We start from the raw sequence: 16,465 nt of genomic DNA, 5'->3' as shown, positions 1-16,465 counted from the left end.
GATTAGGTTAAAATATGCAAGTAGGAAGTGTCTGAAGTATGTCAGAGGACTGCTAAGTGTATTACGAGTCTTATCCTGCTGTCTGGTTCCATGGTGTAACGGTTAGCACTCTGGACTCTGAATCCAGCGATCCGAGTTCGAATCTCGGTGGAACCTTCGTTTAGTCTAAATTTTCTGTAATAAGAGTTTCTCGCTGAGGAAGTAGCAGCAATAGGCTCACGGCGTTAGTTTCTACGTTTGTGTAAAAAACGATGCGTCTATAAAACGGCCGAATATTAGTGCGACTTTGTGACCTATATAGAACATTAAACGAGTAATACCTGTAAGAGCAAGCAATTTTACGATAATTCGAAGAAATATCATTATCCCACGAAGGTTAAAAATCCCATGATTATCAACTAGCTATTACAAGCTGAGCAAATGAATTTCCTTTAAAATAGGTTTAAAACATAGGGAGGTTCTGACTCAGTGGGCATTCTCTGGAGCCTCTTTGCTGATGAGATTAGAAAAACAGTCCTCTGGGCCGGATTTGAACCAGCGACTTATAGATAACTGTGAATCCTCCACTACAGTCCACCGCTCTACCAACTGAGCTACCAGAGGCTCTGTATACTTTCTTATTCCTACTCATTGCTTTACGTCCGTCCCTGTCTGCCGTCTGCACACACTGCTACTCAGCGCGGCCATATAGACGCACAGGAAATGCAATCATCGGCTGCAACTGCAAACATTGCCCAGATTAAGTTTTATAATGCTCGATGGTGTCGATTAGGTTAAAATATGCAAGTAGGAAGTGTCTGAAGTATGTCAGAGGACTGCTAAGTGTATTACGAGTCTTATCCTGCTGTCTGGTTCCATGGTGTAACGGTTAGCACTCTGGACTCTGAGTCCAGCGATCCGAGTTCGAATCTCGGTGGAACCTTCGTTTAGTCTAAATTTTCTGTAATAAGAGTTTCTCGCTGAGGTAGCTGAGGTAGCTGAGGTAGCTGAGTAGCAGCAATAGGCTCACGGCGTTAGTTTGTACGTTTGTGTAAAAAACGATGCGTCTATAAAACGGCCGAATATTGGTGCGACTTTGTGACCTATATAGAACATTAAACGAGTAATACCTGTAAGAGCAAGCAATTTTACGATAATTCGAAGAAATATCATTATCCCACGAAGGTTAAAACTCCCATGATTATCAACTAGCTATTACAAGCTGAGCAAATGAATTTCCTTTAAAATAGGTTTAAAACATAGTGAGGTTCTGACTCAGTGGGCATTCTCTGGAGCCTCTTAGCTGATGAGATTAGAAAAACAGTCCTCTGGGCCGGATTTGAACCAGCGACCTATGGATAACTGTGAATCCTCCACTACAGTCCACCGCTCTACCAACTGAGCTACCTGAGGCTCTGTGTACTCTCTTATTCCTACTCATTGCTTTACGTCCGTCCCTGTCTGCCGTCTGCACACACTGCTACTCAGCGCGGCCATATAGACGCACAGGAAATGCAATCATCGGCTGCAACTGCAAACATTGCCCAGATTAAGTTTTATAATGCTCGATGGTGTCGATTAGGTTAAAATATGCAAGTAGGAAGTGTCTGAAGTATGTCAGAGGACTGCTAAGTGTATTACTTGTCTTATCCTGCTGTCTGGTTCCATGGTGTAACGGTTAGCACTCTGGACTCTGAGTCCATCGATCCGAGTTCGAATCTCGGTGGAACCTTCGTTTAGTCTAAATTTTCTGTAATAAGAGTTTCTCGCTGAGGAAGTAGCAGCAATGGGCTCACGGCGTTAGTTTCTACGTTTGTGTAAAAAACGATGCGTCTATAAAACGGCCGAATATTGGTGCGACTTTGTGACCTATATAGAACATTAAACGAGTAATACCTGTAAGAGCAAGCAATTTTACGATAATTCGAAGAAATATCATTATCCCACGAAGGTTAAAAATCCCATGATTATCAACTAGCTATTACAAGCTGAGCAAATAAATTTCCTTTAAAATAGGTTTAAAACATAGGGAGGTTCTGACTCAGTGGGCATTCTCTGGAGCCTCTTTGCTGATGAGATTAGAAAAACAGTCCTCTGGGCCGGATTTGAACCAGCGACCTATTGATAACTGTGAATCCTCCACTACAGTCCACCGCTCTACCAACTGAGCTACCAGAGGCTCTGTATACTTTCTTATTCCTACTCATTGCTTTACGTCCGTCCCTGTCTGCCGTCTGCACACACTGCTACTCAGCGCGGCCATATAGACGCACAGGAAATGCAATCATCGGCTGCAACTGCAAACATTGCCCAGATTAAGTTTTATAATGCTCGATGGTGTCGATTAGGTTAAAATATGCAAGTAGGAAGTGTCTGAAGTATGTCAGAGGACTCCTAAGTGTATTACGAGTCTTATCCTGCTGTCTGGTTCCATGGTGTAACGGTTAGCACTCTGGAGTCTGAATCCAGCGATCCGAGTTCGAATCTCGGTTTAACCTTCGTTTAGTCTAAATTTTCTGTAATAAGAGTTTCTCGCTGAGGAAGTAGCAGCAATAGGCTCGCGGCGTTAGTTTCTACGTTTGTGTAAAAAACGATGCGTCTATAAAACGGCCGAATATTGGTGCGACTTTGTGACCTATATAGAACATTAAACGAGTAATACCTGTAAGAGCAAGCAATTTTACGATAATTCGAAGAAATATCATTATCCCACGAAGGTTAAAAATCCCATGATTATCAACTAGCTATTACAAGCTGAGCAAATGAATTTCCTTTAAAATAGGTTTAAAACATAGGGAGGTTCTGACTCAGTGGGCATTCTCTGGAGCCTCTTTGCTGATGAGATTAGAAAAACAGTCCTCTGGGCCGGATTTGAACCAACGACCTATGGATAACTGTGAATCCTCCACTACAGTCCACCGCTCTACCAACTGAGCTACCAGAGGCTCTGTACACTTTCTTATTCCTACTCATTGCTTTACGTCCGTCCCTGTCTGCCGTCTGCACACACTGCTACTCAGCGCGGCCATATAGACGCACAGGAAATGCAATCATCGGCTGCAACTGCAAACATTGCCCAGATTAAGTTTTATAATGCTCGATGGTGTCGATTAGGTTAAAATATGCAAGTAGGAAGTGTCTGAAGTATGTCAGAGGACTGCTAAGTGTATTACGAGTCTTATCCTGCTGTCTGGTTCCATGGTGTAACGGTTAGCACTCTGGACTCTGAATCCAGCGATCCGAGTTCGAATCTCGGTGGAACCTTCGTTTAGTCTAAATTTTCTGTAATAAGAGTTTCTCGCTGAGGAAGTAGCAGCAATAGTCTCACGGCGTTAGTTTCTACGTTTGTGTAAAAAACGATGCGTCTATAAAACGGCCGAATATTGGTGCGACTTTGTGACCTATATAGAACATTAAACGAGTAATACCTGTAAGAGCAAGCAATTTTACGATAATTCGAAGAAATATCATTATCCCACGAAGGTTAAAAATCCCATGATTATCAACTAGCTATTACAAGCTGAGCAAATGAATTTCCTTTAAAATAGGTTTAAAACGTAGGGAGGTTCTGACTCAGTGGGCATTCTCTGGAGCCTCTTTGCTGATGAGATTAGAAAAACAGTCCTCTGGGCCGGATTTGAACCAGCGACCTATGGATAACTGTGAATCCTCCACTACAGTCCACCGCTGTATCAACTGAGCTACCAGAGGCTCTGTATACTATCTTATTCCTACTCATTGCTTTACGTCCGTCCCTGTCTGCCGTCTGCACACACTGCTACTCAGCGCGGCCATATAGACGCACAGGAAATGCAATCATCGGCTGCAACTGCAAACATTGCCCAGATTAAGTTTTATAATGCTCGATGCTGTCGATTAGGTTAAAATATGCAAGTAGGAAGTGTCTGAAGTATGTCAGAGGACTGCTAAGTGTATTACGAGTCTTATCCTGCTGTCTGGTTCCATGGTGTAACGGTTAGCACTCTGGACTCTGAATCCAGCGATCCGAGTTCGAATCTCGGTGGAACCTTCGTTTAGTCTAAATTTTCTGTAATAAGAGTTTCTCGCTGAGGAAGTAGCAGCAATAGACTCACGGCGTTAGTTTCTACGTTTGTGTAAAAAACGATGCGTCTATAAAACGGCCGAATATTGGTGCGACTTTGTGACCTATATAGAACATTAAACGAGTAATACCTGTAAGAGCAAGTAATTTTACGATAATTCGAAGAAATATCATTATCCCACGAAGGTTAAAAATCCCATGATTATCAACTAGCTATTACAAACTGAGCAAATGAATTTCCTTTAAAATAGGTTTAAAACATAGGGAGGTTCTGACTCAGTGGGCATTCTCTGGAGCCTCTTTGCTGATGAGATTAGAAAAACAGTCCTCTGGGCCGGATTTGAACCAGCGACCTATTGATAACTGTGAATCCTCCACTACAGTCCACCGCTCTACCAACTGAGCTACCAGAGGCTCTATATACTTTCTTATTCCTACTCATTGCTTTACGTCCGTCCCTGTCTGCCGTCTGCACACTCTGCTACTCAGCGCGGCCATATAGACGCACAGGAAATGCAATCATCGGCTGCAACTGCAAACATTGCCCAGATTAAGTTTTATAATGCTCGATGGTGTCGATTAGGTTAAAATATGCAAGTAGGAAGTGTCTGAAGTATGTCAGAGGACTGCTAAGTGTATTACGAGTCTTATCCTGCTGTCTGGTTCCATGGTGTAACGGTTAGCACTCTGGACTCTGAATCCAGCGATCCGAGTTCGAATCTCGGTGGAACGTTCGTTTAGTCTAAATTTTCTGTAATAAGAGTTTCTCGCTGAGGAAGTATCAGCAATAGGCTCACGGCGTTAGTTTCTACGTTTGTGTAAAAAACGATGCGTCTATAAAACGGCCGAATATTGGTGCGACTTTGTGACCTATATAGAACATTAAACGAGTAATACCTGTAAGAGCAAGCAATTTTACGATAATTCGAAGAAATATCATTATCCCACGAAGGTTAAAAATCCCATGATTATCAACTAGCTATTACAAGCTGAGCAAATGAATTTCCTTTAAAATAGGTTTAAAACATAGGGAGGTTCTGACTCAGTGGGCATTCTCTGGAGCCTCTTTGCTGATGAGATTAGAAAAACAGTCCTCTGGGCCGGATTTGAACCAGCGACCTATGGATAACTGTGAATCCTCCACTACAGTCCACCGCTCTACCAACTGAGCTACCAGAGGCTCTGTATACTTTCTTATTCCTACTCATTGCTTTACGTCCGTCCCTGTCTGCCGTCTGCACACACTGCTACTCAGCGCGGCCATATAGACGCACAGGAAATGCAATCATCGGCTGCAACTGCAAACATTGCCCAGATTAAGTTTTATAATGCTCGATGCTGTCGATTAGGTTAAAATATGCAAGTAGGAAGTGTCTGAAGTATGTCAGAGGACTGCTAAGTGTATTACGAGTCTTATCCTGCTGTCTGGTTCCATGGTGTAACGGTTAGCACTCTGGACTCTGAATCCAGCGATCCGAGTTCGAATCTCGGTGGAACCTTCGTTTAGTCTAAATTTTCTGTAATAAGAGTTTCTCGCTGAGGAAGTAGCAGCAATAGGCTCACGGCGTTAGTTTCTACGTTTGTGTAAAAAACGATGCGTCTATAAAACGGCCGAATATTGGTGCGACTTTGTGACCTATATAGAACATTAAACGAGTAATACCTGTAAGGGCAAGCAATTTTACGATAATTTGAAGAAATATCATTATCCCACGAAGGTTAAAAATCCCATGATTATCAACTAGCTATTACAAGCTGAGCAAATGAATTTCCTTTAAAATAGGTTTAAAACATAGGGAGGTTCTGATTCAGTGGGCATTCTCTGGAGCCTCTTTGCTGATGAGATTAGAAAAACAGTCCTCTGGGCCGGATTTGAACCAGCGACCTATGGATAACTGTGAATCCTCCACTACAGTCCACCGCTCTACCAACTGAGCTACCAGAGGCTCTGTATACTTTCTTATTCCTACTCATTGCTTTACGTCCGTCCCTGTCTGCCGTCTGCACACACTGCTACACAGCGAGGCCATATAGACGCACAGGAAATGCAATCATCGGCTGCAACTGCAAACTTTGCCCAGATTAAGTTTCATAATGCTCGATGGTGTCGATTAGGTTAAAATATGCAAGTAGGAAGTGTCTGAAGTATGTCAGAGGACTGCTAAGTGTATTACGAGTCTTATCCTGCTGTCTGGTTCCATGGTGTAACGGTTAGCACTCTGGACTCTGCATCCAGCGATCCGAGTTCGAATCTCGGTGGAACCTTCGTTTAGTCTAAATTTTCTGTAATAAGAGTTTCTCGCTGAGGAAGTAGCAGCAATAGGCTCACGGCGTTAGTTTCTACGTTTGTGTAAAAAACGATGCGTCTATAAAACGGCCGAATATTGGTGCGACTTTGTGACCTATATAGAACATTAAACGAGTAATACCTGTAAGAGCAAGCAATTTTACGATAATTCGAAGAAATATCATTATCCCACGAAGGTTAAAAATCCCATGATTATCAACTAGCTATTACAAGCTGAGCAAATGAATTTCCTTTAAAATAGGTTTAAAACATAGGGAGGTTCTGACTCAGTTGGCATTCTCTGGAGCCTCTTTGCTGATGAGATTAGAAAAACAGTCCTCTGAGCCGGATTTGAACCAGCGACCTATGGATAACTGTGAATCCTCCACTACAGTCCACCGCTCTACCAACTGAGCTACCAGAGGCTCTGTATACTTTCTTATTCCTACTCATTGCTTTACGTCCGTCCCTGTCTGCCGTCTGCACACACTGCTACTCAGCGCGGCCATATAGACGCACAGGAAATGCAATCATCGGCTGCAACTGCAAACATTGCCCAGATTAAGTTTTATAATGCTCGATGGTGTCGATTAGGTTAAAATATGCAAGTAGGAAGTGTCTGAAGTATGTCAGAGGACTGCTAAGTGTATTACGAGTCTTATCCTGCTGTCTGGTTCCATGGTGTAACGGTTAGCACTCTGGACTCTGAATCCAGCGATCCGAGTTCGAATCTCGGTGGAACCTTCGTTTAGTCTAAATTTTCTGTAATAAGAGTTTCTCGCTGAGGAAGTAGCAGCAATAGGCTCACGGCGTTAGTTTCTACGTTTGTGTAAAAAACGATGCGTCTATAAAACGGCCGAATATTGGTGCGACTTTGTGACCTATATAGAACATTAAACGAGTAATACCTGTAAGGGCAAGCAATTTTACGATAATTTGAAGAAATATCATTATCCCACGAAGGTTAAAAATCCCATGATTATCAACTAGCTATTACAAGCTGAGCAAATGAATTTCCTTTAAAATAGGTTTAAAACATAGGGAGGTTCTGACTCAGTGGGCATTCTCTGGAGCCTCTTTGCTGATGAGATTAGAAAAACAGTCCTCTGGGCCGGATTTGAACCAGCGACCTATTGATAACTGTGAATCCTCCACTACAGTCCACCGCTCTACCAACTGAGCTACCAGAGGCTCTGTATACTTTCTTATTCCTACTCATTGCTTTACGTCCGTCCCTGTCTGCCGTCTGCACACACTGCTACTCAGCGAGGCCATATAGACGCACAGGAAATGCAATCATCGGCTGCAACTGCAAACATTGCCCAGATTAAGTTTCATAATGCTCGATGGTGTCGATTAGGTTAAAATATGCAAGTAGGAAGTGTCTGAAGTATGTCAGAGGACTGCTAAGTGTATTACGAGTCTTATCCTGCTGTCTGGTTCCATGGTGTAACGGTTAGCACTCTGGACTCTGCATCCAGCGATCCGAGTTCGAATCTCGGTGGAACCTTCGTTTAGTCTAAATTTTCTGTAATAAGAGTTTCTCGCTGAGGAAGTAGCAGCAATAGGCTCACGGCGTTAGTTTCTACGTTTGTGTAAAAAACGATGCGTCTATAAAACTGCCGAATATTGGTGCGACTTTGTGACCTATATAGAACATTAAACGAGTAATACCTGTAAGAGCAAGCAATTTTACGATAATTCGAAGAAATATCATTATCCCACGAAGGTTAAAAATCCCATGATTATCAACTAGCTATTACAAGCTGAGCAAATGAATTTCCTTTAAAATAGGTTTAAAACATAGGGAGGTTCTGACTCAGTGGGCATTCTCTGGAGCCTCTTTGCTGATGAGATTAGAAAAACAGTCCTCTGAGCCGGATTTGAACCAGCGACCTATGGATAACTGTGAATCCTCCACTACAGTCCACCGCTCTACCAACTGAGCTACCAGAGGCTCTGTATACTTTCTTATTCCTACTCATTGCTTTACGTCCGTCCCTGTCTGCCGTCTGCACACACTGCTACTCAGCGCGGCCATATAGACGCACAGGAAATGCAATCATCGGCTGCAACTGCAAACATTGCCCAGATTAAGTTTTATAATGCTCGATGGTGTCGATTAGGTTAAAATATGCAAGTAGGAAGTGTCTGAAGTATGTCAGAGGACTGCTAAGTGTATTACGAGTCTTATCCTGCTGTCTGGTTCCATGGTGTAACGGTTAGCACTCTGGACTCTGAATCCAGCGATCCGAGTTCGAATCTCGGTGGAACCTTCGTTTAGTCTAAATTTTCTGTAATAAGAGTTTCTCGCTGAGGAAGTAGCAGCAATAGACTCACGGCGTTAGTTTCTACGTTTGTGTAAAAAACGATGCGTCTATAAAACGGCCGAATATTGGTGCGACTTTGTGACCTATATAGAACATTAAACGAGTAATACCTGTAAGAGCAAGTAATTTTACGATAATTCGAAGAAATATCATTATCCCACGAAGGTTAAAAATCCCATGATTATCAACTTGCTATTACAAACTGAGCAAATGAATTTCCTTTAAAATAGGTTTAAAACATAGGGAGGTTCTGACTCAGTGGGCATTCTCTGGAGCCTCTTTGCTGATGAGATTAGAAAAACAGTCCTCTGGGCCGGATTTGAACCAGCGACCTATTGATAACTGTGAATCCTCCACTACAGTCCACCGCTCTACCAACTGAGCTACCAGAGGCTCTGTATACTTTCTTATTCCTACTCATTGCTTTACGTCCGTCCCTGTCTGCCGTCTGCACACTCTGCTACTCAGCGCGGCCATATAGACGCACAGGAAATGCAATCATCGGCTGCAACTGCAAACATTGCCCAGATTAAGTTTTATAATGCTCGATGGTGTCGATTAGGTTAAAATATGCAAGTAGGAAGTGTCTGAAGTATGTCAGAGGACTGCTAAGTGTATTACGAGTCTTATCCTGCTGTCTGGTTCCATGGTGTAACGGTTAGCACTCTGGACTCTGAATCCAGCGATCCGAGTTCGAATCTCGGTGGAACCTTCGTTTAGTCTAAATTTTCTGTAATAAGAGTTTCTCGCTGAGGAAGTAGCAGCAATAGGCTCACGGCGTTAGTTTCTACGTTTGTGTAAAAAACGATGCGTCTATAAAACGGCCGAATATTGGTGCGACTTTGTGACCTATATAGAACATTAAACGAGTAATACCTGTAAGGGCAAGCAATTTTACGATAATTTGAAGAAATATCATTATCCCACGAAGGTTAAAAATCCCATGATTATCAACTAGCTATTACAAGCTGAGCAAATGAATTTCCTTTAAAATAGGTTTAAAACATAGGGAGGTTCTGACTCAGTGGGCATTCTCTGGAGCCTCTTTGCTGATGAGATTAGAAAAACAGTCCTCTGGGCCGGATTTGAACCAGCGACCTATGGATAACTGTGAATCCTCCACTACAGTCCACCGCTCTACCAACTGAGCTACCAGAGGCTCTGTATACTTTCTTATTCCTACTCATTGCTTTACGTCCGTCCCTGTCTGCCGTCTGCACACACTGCTACTCAGCGAGGCCATATAGACGCACAGGAAATGCAATCATCGGCTGCAACTGCAAACATTGCCCAGATTAAGTTTCATAATGCTCGATGGTGTCGATTAGGTTAAAATATGCAAGTAGGAAGTGTCTGAAGTATGTCAGAGGACTGCTAAGTGTATTACGAGTCTTATCCTGCTGTCTGGTTCCATGGTGTAACGGTTAGCACTCTGGACTCTGCATCCAGCGATCCGAGTTCGAATCTCGGTGGAACCTTCGTTTAGTCTAAATTTTCTGTAATAAGAGTTTCTCGCTGAGGAAGTAGCAGCAATAGGCTCACGGCGTTAGTTTCTACGTTTGTGTAAAAAACGATGCGTCTATAAAACGGCCGAATATTGGTGCGACTTTGTGACCTATATAGAACATTAAACGAGTAATACCTGTAAGAGCAAGCAATTTTACGATAATTCGAAGAAATATCATTATCCCACGAAGGTTAAAAATCCCATGATTATCAACTAGCTATTACAAGCTGAGCAAATGAATTTCCTTTAAAATAGGTTTAAAACATAGGGAGGTTCTGACTCAGTTGGCATTCTCTGGAGCCTCTTTGCTGATGAGATTAGAAAAACAGTCCTCTGAGCCGGATTTGAACCAGCGACCTATGGATAACTGTGAATCCTCCACTACAGTCCACCGCTCTACCAACTGAGCTACCAGAGGCTCTGTATACTTTCTTATTCCTACTCATTGCTTTACGTCCGTCCCTGTCTGCCGTCTGCACACACTGCTACTCAGCGCGGCCATATAGACGCACAGGAAATGCAATCATCGGCTGCAACTGCAAACATTGCCCAGATTAAGTTTTATAATGCTCGATGGTGTCGATTAGGTTAAAATATGCAAGTAGGAAGTGTCTGAAGTATGTCAGAGGACTGCTAAGTGTATTACGAGTCTTATCCTGCTGTCTGGTTCCATGGTGTAACGGTTAGCACTCTGGACTCTGAATCCAGCGATCCGAGTTCGAATCTCGGTGGAACCTTCGTATAGTCTAAATTTTCTGTAATAAGAGTTTCTCGCTGAGGAAGTAGCAGCAATAGGCTCACGGCGTTAGTTTCTACGTTTGTGTAAAAAACGATGCGTCTATAAAACGGCCGAATATTGGTGCGACTTTGTGACCTATATAGAACATTAAACGAGTAATACCTGTAAGGGCAAGCAATTTTACGATAATTTGAAGAAATATCATTATCCCACGAAGGTTAAAAATCCCATGATTATCAACTAGCTATTACAAGCTGAGCAAATGAATTTCCTTTAAAATAGGTTTAAAACATAGGGAGGTTCTGACTCAGTGGGCATTCTCTGGAGCCTCTTTGCTGATGAGATTAGAAAAACAGTCCTCTGGGCCGGATTTGAACCAGCGACCTATTGATAACTGTGAATCCTCCACTACAGTCCACCGCTCTACCAACTGAGCTACCAGAGGCTCTGTATACTTTCTTATTCCTACTCATTGCTTTACGTCCGTCCCTGTCTGCCGTCTGCACACACTGCTACTCAGCGAGGCCATATAGACGCACAGGAAATGCAATCATCGGCTGCAACTGCAAACATTGCCCAGATTAAGTTTCATAATGCTCGATGGTGTCGATTAGGTTAAAATATGCAAGTAGGAAGTGTCTGAAGTATGTCAGAGGACTGCTAAGTGTATTACGAGTCTTACCCTGCTGTCTGGTTCCATGGTGTAACGGTTAGCACTCTGGACTCTGAATCCAGCGATCCGAGTTCGAATCTCGGTGGAACGTTCGTTTAGTCTAAATTTTCTGTAATAAGAGTTTCTCGCTGAGGAAGTATCAGCAATAGGCTCACGGCGTTAGTTTCTACGTTTGTGTAAAAAACGATGCGTCTATAAAACGGCCGAATATTGGTGCGACTTTGTGACCTATATAGAACATTAAACGAGTAATACCTGTAAGAGCAAGCAATTTTACGATAATTCGAAGAAATATCATTATCCCACGAAGGTTAAAAATCCCATGATTATCAACTAGCTATTACAAGCTGAGCAAATGAATTTCCTTTAAAATAGGTTTAAAACATAGGGAGGTTCTGACTCAGTGGGCATTCTCTGGAGCCTCTTTGCTGATGAGATTAGAAAAACAGTCCTCTGGGCCGGATTTGAACCAGCGACCTATGGATAACTGTGAATCCTCCACTACAGTCCACCGCTCTACCAACTGAGCTACCAGAGGCTCTGTATACTTTCTTATTCCTACTCATTGCCTTACGTCCGTCCCTGTCTGCCGTCTGCACACACTGCTACTCAGCGCGGCCATATAGACGCACAGGAAATGCAATCATCGGCTGCAACTGCAAACATTGCCCAGATTAAGTTTTATAATGCTCGATGGTGTCGATTAGGTTAAAATATGCAAGTAGGAAGTGTCTGAAGTATGTCAGAGGACTGCTAAGTGTATTACGAGTCTTATCCTGCTGTCTGGTTCCATGGTGTAACGGTTAGCACTCTGGACTCTGAATCCAGCGATCCGAGTTCGAATCTCGGTGGAACCTTCGTTTAGTCTAAATTTTGTGTAATAAGAGTTTCTCGCTGAGGAAGTAGCAGCAATAGGCTCACGGCGTTAGTTTCTACGTTTGTGTAAAAAACGATGCGTCTATAAAACGGCCGAATATTGGTGCGACTTTGTGACCTATATAGAACATTAAACGAGTAATACCTGTAAGGGCAAGCAATTTTACGATAATTTGAAGAAATATCATTATCCCACGAAGGTTAAAAATCCCATGATTATCAACTAACTATTACAAGCTGAGCAAATGAATTTCCTTTAAAATAGGTTTAAAACATAGGGAGGTTCTGACTCAGTGGGCATTCTCTGGAGCCTCTTTGCTGATGAGATTAGAAAAACAGTCCTCTGGGCCGGATTTGAACCAGCGACCTATGGATAACTGTGAATCCTCCACTACAGTCCACTGCTCTACCAACTTTTTTTTTTTTTTCTTTTTTTTTTTTTTTTTTTTTTTTTTGGGCCTCCTTCCTCCCCTTCAGCCCCGCCTTGCGCTCGCCATAAATCGCCTTCGTCGGCGTCGGCTTCATCTGCCATGATTTCTGAAGTACTTATTCTTCTGAACTATTCCGATTTCCAAACCAAAGATACTTCTAAACCTATTGCATAGTCCCGCAATGGTGACAAAGTAGAATATATATATATATATATTTTTTTTTTAATAGAAAATGAAAAAGGAACTCTGGTCCGCTAGAAAAACAGAAGAAAATAAAATAGTCCTTGTCGTAACACTGTTCAGTATACGTCACTGTGACATTTGAAGAAGAAAAGAGAAAAAACAAAGCAATGTAGAATGAAGGAAAGAAAAAAATACTTCTTTCATCGAAGAACGACTTCTAAAAAATTCGCATATCGTTTCCTGTAATGTCTCGTCTGTGAAAGTATGTGAAACTGTAATGCCAGGTAAAGACAGAACGCCGCCTCACTCTTGGGTTCTTGCGTCTGTAAATAATGAACATAATGACCCTTCAACCAATTGACAGAGTTCCGTTTGGTGTTCGGGTACGGCACTGAATCCGGATACAGGAAATCTTCAGGTTTAATACAAAGCTGGGAAGTCCTCATAATCGTAGCCAGTTTTCGGCGAATGCATGGCCAAACTGCTTGGACAGTGGTGCACAGAAAACGATGTTCATCAGTATCAGGCAAGTTGCACGTTAGGCACAAAGGTGAGTCAGCCAAATGTAGAGCATGAAGTCGTGAATTGGTACTTATTTTACGGTTCACGACCCTGTACCAAGAGGCTTTCACTGACGTTGGTAAATCACGGCTATGTATGTTTTTCCATATCACTGGCCAGCGATGATTGGGGTATTTGTGTTCGATGTTGTTCCTGTTCTTGGTTGCCAGTAGTTTATTATAAACTAACTTCACCACGGAAAGCTCATTTTCTGGGAGAGTTGACCGTACGTAACTGAACTCAATGAAAAAGCTCTTAAAGTGAGTCAGCGCAGGCGGAATATGTTGAACAGAGACAGGAGGCTGCAGGCAGGCCGGCGCTATTTCGGTTAACAAGTGAGCCGTTAGACTGTTCGGTAACGACCTCCACCGTTTGTAGGTGGTGCATACGTACAAAGCTCGTGACTTGGAACGAACATCTGTTAAATTTAAGCCTCCATCGGTCGTGGAGAGAGTGAGCGTATCGTACTTGACTTTAAAAATGTGTCCACGTGTGACAAAATGGCCTAGAGCGGACATCATACGCTTCGCTGTCTCCTGTGGCATGGGCAGTACTTGTGCAACGTAGTTAATCTTTGAGGTGAGGTAGACATTAGCGAAGGTGACTTTCTGCAGTTCATCAAGGCTTCTTAGGTAGTGGGTCTGCATGCAAGCACGCATACTTGCCAGGAGATTCCTATAGTTCACCGCAATTGTGTGCTGTATGTTGCTCCTGTACTCAATACCAAGGCATTTCATTTTAGAAATTAGTTGCAACTGACCGTGATGGTGCAGCGAGATGCCGCGTCCTATGTTCATAATGCCAGATTTCCTGGCATTCAACTTCGCACCCGCAACAAGTTCGTAGTTTTTGACGATCTGAAGGGCTTCCTCGACTTCACCTTCGTCCATGACCAAAAATCCGACGTCATCCGCATATGCAGTACAAACAATCTTAATGCCGTGGATGGTTAATCCTTGTAGACGCTGTGTCAAGGTGACAAGCAAAGGCTCAATGGCAATGGCAAACAAGGCCATCGACATAGGGCATCCCTGTCGCACTGAATTAGTAATATTAATTGATGCGCTCAGCTGGCCATTCACCATGAGTCGAGTTACTCCTTTACGAAGGAGCTCATGTATAAGATTGATAAAACGTAGTGGAAATCCCATGGCATGCATCGTCCGGATGAGAAACTGATGGTTTACTCTGTCGAATGCCTTTGAAAAGTCAAGGGAAACTAGCGCACACCGTATCTTACACGCATCTGCAATGGCTATAACGTCCCTGTATTGAGACAAATTTTGGAAGATCGTCCTACCGACACCTACACTGGTCTGGTACTGACCAATGACAGTATTCATCAACATTTTCAATCTATTAGAAATAATACGTGCTAAAATTTTGTAGTCACTGTTCAGTAAAGTAAGCGGCCGAAAATCGTCAACAGAACTGCACATTGGGCGTTTAGGGATTAAAACCACGATGCCTTCCACGAGAGCCTGAGGAACATTAAAATCTGGCCGTAAAATTTCATTAAACATACTCAACAACTTGGGCTTTAATTTGTCGCAGAAAGTAAGATAAAATTCGGCAGTGAGACCGTCGGGTCCCGGCGATTTATTTTTCGGACTTCGTGATAGCGCAGAATCCAATTCGTCTTCATCAATTTCTCGCATGAGAGTTTCGACTTCAGCAGCACCCAAAGTCCTTTGCAAGTTATTGAGTAATTCATCGTGAGTTCCATCGTCGGTATGTGTCGTTGTCAGGAGACCTGCCAAGTGATTGTGAAGTGCGTTCCGTATGTCTTGTTGCCGCGTGAGCGCAACGCCTTCACTCAACTGAAGACGAGTTATTAATCTCCGCCGCCCCCTCTTATTTTCACGAATGACGTGAAACATGGATGTCATTTCGTCGTCTATCACATTCTGGGGCCTGGACCTTATTTGAAAGCCTTCTGCCTGCTGCCGCTGAAGTTTTAATAATTTTGCCTTAATTTTTTTAATCTGCATAAAATTTTCAGGTACAGTCACATCGGACTGGTAAAGCTCCCTGAGACAAGTAAAATAAAACTCAGACGTTTGCCGTTGCCACCAGGATTTGTCCCGAGCGTAGCGTTTAAACATTTTTGATAAAGTTGGTTTGGCACGTGTTATCCACCATTCAGTAACGGAGGCATACTGTGCAACCCGTCGTTCACATGCCTCCCATGTTTCGTTAAAGACACGATGACAGTCAACAGCGTTAAGGAGAGCATTGTTAAGTTTCCAGAAACCTCTGCCGCGAAATGTGCCTTGCTTGACCATGTTAACAGTACAAATATATGCGGCATGATCGGAAAAAATTGTGGGCCAAACTTCGGATTGGAGGACTTGAGTCTTCATACACGCCGATACATAGATTCTGTCTAGCCGGCTTGCAGAGTGGTTCGTGACATGAGTGAACCCAGGTGCCGCTCCGTGCGTATGCTCCCATGTGTCAATGAGGTTCATTTCTTGGACGATACGTTCTAGTTCTCCAGATTTGTTAAAATTAGGCGTCTGGTCTTTTGGACTTAAGACACAATTGAAGTCACCCGCAAAAATTATACGATCGTAGGTTCCCCTAAAAAGTGGGACTATGGCGCTTGTGAAGAACTCAGCCCTAGCACGCCTATTGCTACTGCCGGACGGGGCGTAAACATTGATTATGCGTGTCCGATGGAAAGTGACAGCGATCCCTCTATGATCAGGCAGTTTTTCTGCGTCGGTCGCTACAATCCCTTCTTTTAACAGAATCGCTGTCCCTAAATTCGCACCGCTCCCGGAATTGGAGAGAGTAGTATAACCAGTTATTCGGTCAAGTTCAATCGCAGCGA

The 16,465-nt window shown here is 43.0% G+C and overlaps 31 non-coding genes across 31 annotated transcripts; 15 read left to right on the top strand and 16 right to left on the bottom strand.

Moving 5' to 3' along the window:
• Window positions 1-84: 84 nt before the first annotated feature.
• On the top strand, window positions 85-156 carry Trnaq-cug (transfer RNA glutamine (anticodon CUG)). Its single transcript has one exon. It is a non-coding gene; the product is annotated as a tRNA-Gln (tRNA).
• Window positions 157-514: 358 nt separating this feature from the next.
• On the bottom strand, window positions 515-603 carry Trnay-gua (transfer RNA tyrosine (anticodon GUA)). Its single transcript is given in 2 exon segments — window positions 515-560; window positions 567-603. It is a non-coding gene; the product is annotated as a tRNA-Tyr (tRNA).
• Window positions 604-850: 247 nt separating this feature from the next.
• Window positions 851-922, top strand: Trnaq-cug (transfer RNA glutamine (anticodon CUG)). The gene has a single exon. It is a non-coding gene; the product is annotated as a tRNA-Gln (tRNA).
• A 381-nt stretch (window positions 923-1,303) lies between these two features.
• On the bottom strand, window positions 1,304-1,392 carry Trnay-gua (transfer RNA tyrosine (anticodon GUA)). Its single transcript is given in 2 exon segments — window positions 1,304-1,339; window positions 1,356-1,392. It is a non-coding gene; the product is annotated as a tRNA-Tyr (tRNA).
• A 677-nt stretch (window positions 1,393-2,069) lies between these two features.
• Trnay-gua (transfer RNA tyrosine (anticodon GUA)) lies at window positions 2,070-2,158 on the bottom strand. The gene is given in 2 exon segments: window positions 2,070-2,105; window positions 2,122-2,158. It is a non-coding gene; the product is annotated as a tRNA-Tyr (tRNA).
• Window positions 2,159-2,835: 677 nt separating this feature from the next.
• Trnay-gua (transfer RNA tyrosine (anticodon GUA)) lies at window positions 2,836-2,924 on the bottom strand. Its single transcript is given in 2 exon segments — window positions 2,836-2,871; window positions 2,888-2,924. It is a non-coding gene; the product is annotated as a tRNA-Tyr (tRNA).
• Window positions 2,925-3,171: 247 nt separating this feature from the next.
• On the top strand, window positions 3,172-3,243 carry Trnaq-cug (transfer RNA glutamine (anticodon CUG)). Its single transcript has one exon. It is a non-coding gene; the product is annotated as a tRNA-Gln (tRNA).
• A 358-nt stretch (window positions 3,244-3,601) lies between these two features.
• On the bottom strand, window positions 3,602-3,690 carry Trnay-gua (transfer RNA tyrosine (anticodon GUA)). The gene is given in 2 exon segments: window positions 3,602-3,637; window positions 3,654-3,690. It is a non-coding gene; the product is annotated as a tRNA-Tyr (tRNA).
• Window positions 3,691-3,937: 247 nt separating this feature from the next.
• On the top strand, window positions 3,938-4,009 carry Trnaq-cug (transfer RNA glutamine (anticodon CUG)). The gene has a single exon. It is a non-coding gene; the product is annotated as a tRNA-Gln (tRNA).
• Window positions 4,010-4,367: 358 nt separating this feature from the next.
• On the bottom strand, window positions 4,368-4,456 carry Trnay-gua (transfer RNA tyrosine (anticodon GUA)). The gene is given in 2 exon segments: window positions 4,368-4,403; window positions 4,420-4,456. It is a non-coding gene; the product is annotated as a tRNA-Tyr (tRNA).
• Window positions 4,457-4,703: 247 nt separating this feature from the next.
• On the top strand, window positions 4,704-4,778 carry Trnaq-cug (transfer RNA glutamine (anticodon CUG)). Its single transcript has one exon. It is a non-coding gene; the product is annotated as a tRNA-Gln (tRNA).
• Window positions 4,779-5,133: 355 nt separating this feature from the next.
• Window positions 5,134-5,222, bottom strand: Trnay-gua (transfer RNA tyrosine (anticodon GUA)). The gene is given in 2 exon segments: window positions 5,134-5,169; window positions 5,186-5,222. It is a non-coding gene; the product is annotated as a tRNA-Tyr (tRNA).
• A 247-nt stretch (window positions 5,223-5,469) lies between these two features.
• On the top strand, window positions 5,470-5,541 carry Trnaq-cug (transfer RNA glutamine (anticodon CUG)). The gene has a single exon. It is a non-coding gene; the product is annotated as a tRNA-Gln (tRNA).
• A 358-nt stretch (window positions 5,542-5,899) lies between these two features.
• Trnay-gua (transfer RNA tyrosine (anticodon GUA)) lies at window positions 5,900-5,988 on the bottom strand. The gene is given in 2 exon segments: window positions 5,900-5,935; window positions 5,952-5,988. It is a non-coding gene; the product is annotated as a tRNA-Tyr (tRNA).
• Window positions 5,989-6,235: 247 nt separating this feature from the next.
• Window positions 6,236-6,307, top strand: Trnaq-cug (transfer RNA glutamine (anticodon CUG)). The gene has a single exon. It is a non-coding gene; the product is annotated as a tRNA-Gln (tRNA).
• A 358-nt stretch (window positions 6,308-6,665) lies between these two features.
• Trnay-gua (transfer RNA tyrosine (anticodon GUA)) lies at window positions 6,666-6,754 on the bottom strand. Its single transcript is given in 2 exon segments — window positions 6,666-6,701; window positions 6,718-6,754. It is a non-coding gene; the product is annotated as a tRNA-Tyr (tRNA).
• A 247-nt stretch (window positions 6,755-7,001) lies between these two features.
• Trnaq-cug (transfer RNA glutamine (anticodon CUG)) lies at window positions 7,002-7,073 on the top strand. The gene has a single exon. It is a non-coding gene; the product is annotated as a tRNA-Gln (tRNA).
• A 358-nt stretch (window positions 7,074-7,431) lies between these two features.
• On the bottom strand, window positions 7,432-7,520 carry Trnay-gua (transfer RNA tyrosine (anticodon GUA)). The gene is given in 2 exon segments: window positions 7,432-7,467; window positions 7,484-7,520. It is a non-coding gene; the product is annotated as a tRNA-Tyr (tRNA).
• Window positions 7,521-7,767: 247 nt separating this feature from the next.
• On the top strand, window positions 7,768-7,839 carry Trnaq-cug (transfer RNA glutamine (anticodon CUG)). The gene has a single exon. It is a non-coding gene; the product is annotated as a tRNA-Gln (tRNA).
• A 358-nt stretch (window positions 7,840-8,197) lies between these two features.
• Window positions 8,198-8,286, bottom strand: Trnay-gua (transfer RNA tyrosine (anticodon GUA)). Its single transcript is given in 2 exon segments — window positions 8,198-8,233; window positions 8,250-8,286. It is a non-coding gene; the product is annotated as a tRNA-Tyr (tRNA).
• A 247-nt stretch (window positions 8,287-8,533) lies between these two features.
• On the top strand, window positions 8,534-8,605 carry Trnaq-cug (transfer RNA glutamine (anticodon CUG)). The gene has a single exon. It is a non-coding gene; the product is annotated as a tRNA-Gln (tRNA).
• Window positions 8,606-8,963: 358 nt separating this feature from the next.
• On the bottom strand, window positions 8,964-9,052 carry Trnay-gua (transfer RNA tyrosine (anticodon GUA)). Its single transcript is given in 2 exon segments — window positions 8,964-8,999; window positions 9,016-9,052. It is a non-coding gene; the product is annotated as a tRNA-Tyr (tRNA).
• A 247-nt stretch (window positions 9,053-9,299) lies between these two features.
• Window positions 9,300-9,371, top strand: Trnaq-cug (transfer RNA glutamine (anticodon CUG)). The gene has a single exon. It is a non-coding gene; the product is annotated as a tRNA-Gln (tRNA).
• A 358-nt stretch (window positions 9,372-9,729) lies between these two features.
• Window positions 9,730-9,818, bottom strand: Trnay-gua (transfer RNA tyrosine (anticodon GUA)). Its single transcript is given in 2 exon segments — window positions 9,730-9,765; window positions 9,782-9,818. It is a non-coding gene; the product is annotated as a tRNA-Tyr (tRNA).
• Window positions 9,819-10,065: 247 nt separating this feature from the next.
• On the top strand, window positions 10,066-10,137 carry Trnaq-cug (transfer RNA glutamine (anticodon CUG)). Its single transcript has one exon. It is a non-coding gene; the product is annotated as a tRNA-Gln (tRNA).
• A 358-nt stretch (window positions 10,138-10,495) lies between these two features.
• On the bottom strand, window positions 10,496-10,584 carry Trnay-gua (transfer RNA tyrosine (anticodon GUA)). The gene is given in 2 exon segments: window positions 10,496-10,531; window positions 10,548-10,584. It is a non-coding gene; the product is annotated as a tRNA-Tyr (tRNA).
• Window positions 10,585-10,831: 247 nt separating this feature from the next.
• Window positions 10,832-10,903, top strand: Trnaq-cug (transfer RNA glutamine (anticodon CUG)). Its single transcript has one exon. It is a non-coding gene; the product is annotated as a tRNA-Gln (tRNA).
• Window positions 10,904-11,261: 358 nt separating this feature from the next.
• Trnay-gua (transfer RNA tyrosine (anticodon GUA)) lies at window positions 11,262-11,350 on the bottom strand. Its single transcript is given in 2 exon segments — window positions 11,262-11,297; window positions 11,314-11,350. It is a non-coding gene; the product is annotated as a tRNA-Tyr (tRNA).
• Window positions 11,351-11,597: 247 nt separating this feature from the next.
• Trnaq-cug (transfer RNA glutamine (anticodon CUG)) lies at window positions 11,598-11,672 on the top strand. Its single transcript has one exon. It is a non-coding gene; the product is annotated as a tRNA-Gln (tRNA).
• A 355-nt stretch (window positions 11,673-12,027) lies between these two features.
• Trnay-gua (transfer RNA tyrosine (anticodon GUA)) lies at window positions 12,028-12,116 on the bottom strand. Its single transcript is given in 2 exon segments — window positions 12,028-12,063; window positions 12,080-12,116. It is a non-coding gene; the product is annotated as a tRNA-Tyr (tRNA).
• A 247-nt stretch (window positions 12,117-12,363) lies between these two features.
• Window positions 12,364-12,435, top strand: Trnaq-cug (transfer RNA glutamine (anticodon CUG)). Its single transcript has one exon. It is a non-coding gene; the product is annotated as a tRNA-Gln (tRNA).
• Window positions 12,436-16,465: the final 4,030 nt, after the last annotated feature.

This window comes from Schistocerca gregaria, chromosome 2 (assembly GCF_023897955.1).
Source record: "Schistocerca gregaria isolate iqSchGreg1 chromosome 2, iqSchGreg1.2, whole genome shotgun sequence".
Classification (NCBI taxonomy): Eukaryota; Metazoa; Arthropoda; class Insecta; order Orthoptera; family Acrididae; genus Schistocerca; species Schistocerca gregaria.
The sequence above is the reverse complement of the archived record's forward strand: the minus strand, read 5'-3'. Positions and strand labels throughout refer to the sequence as shown.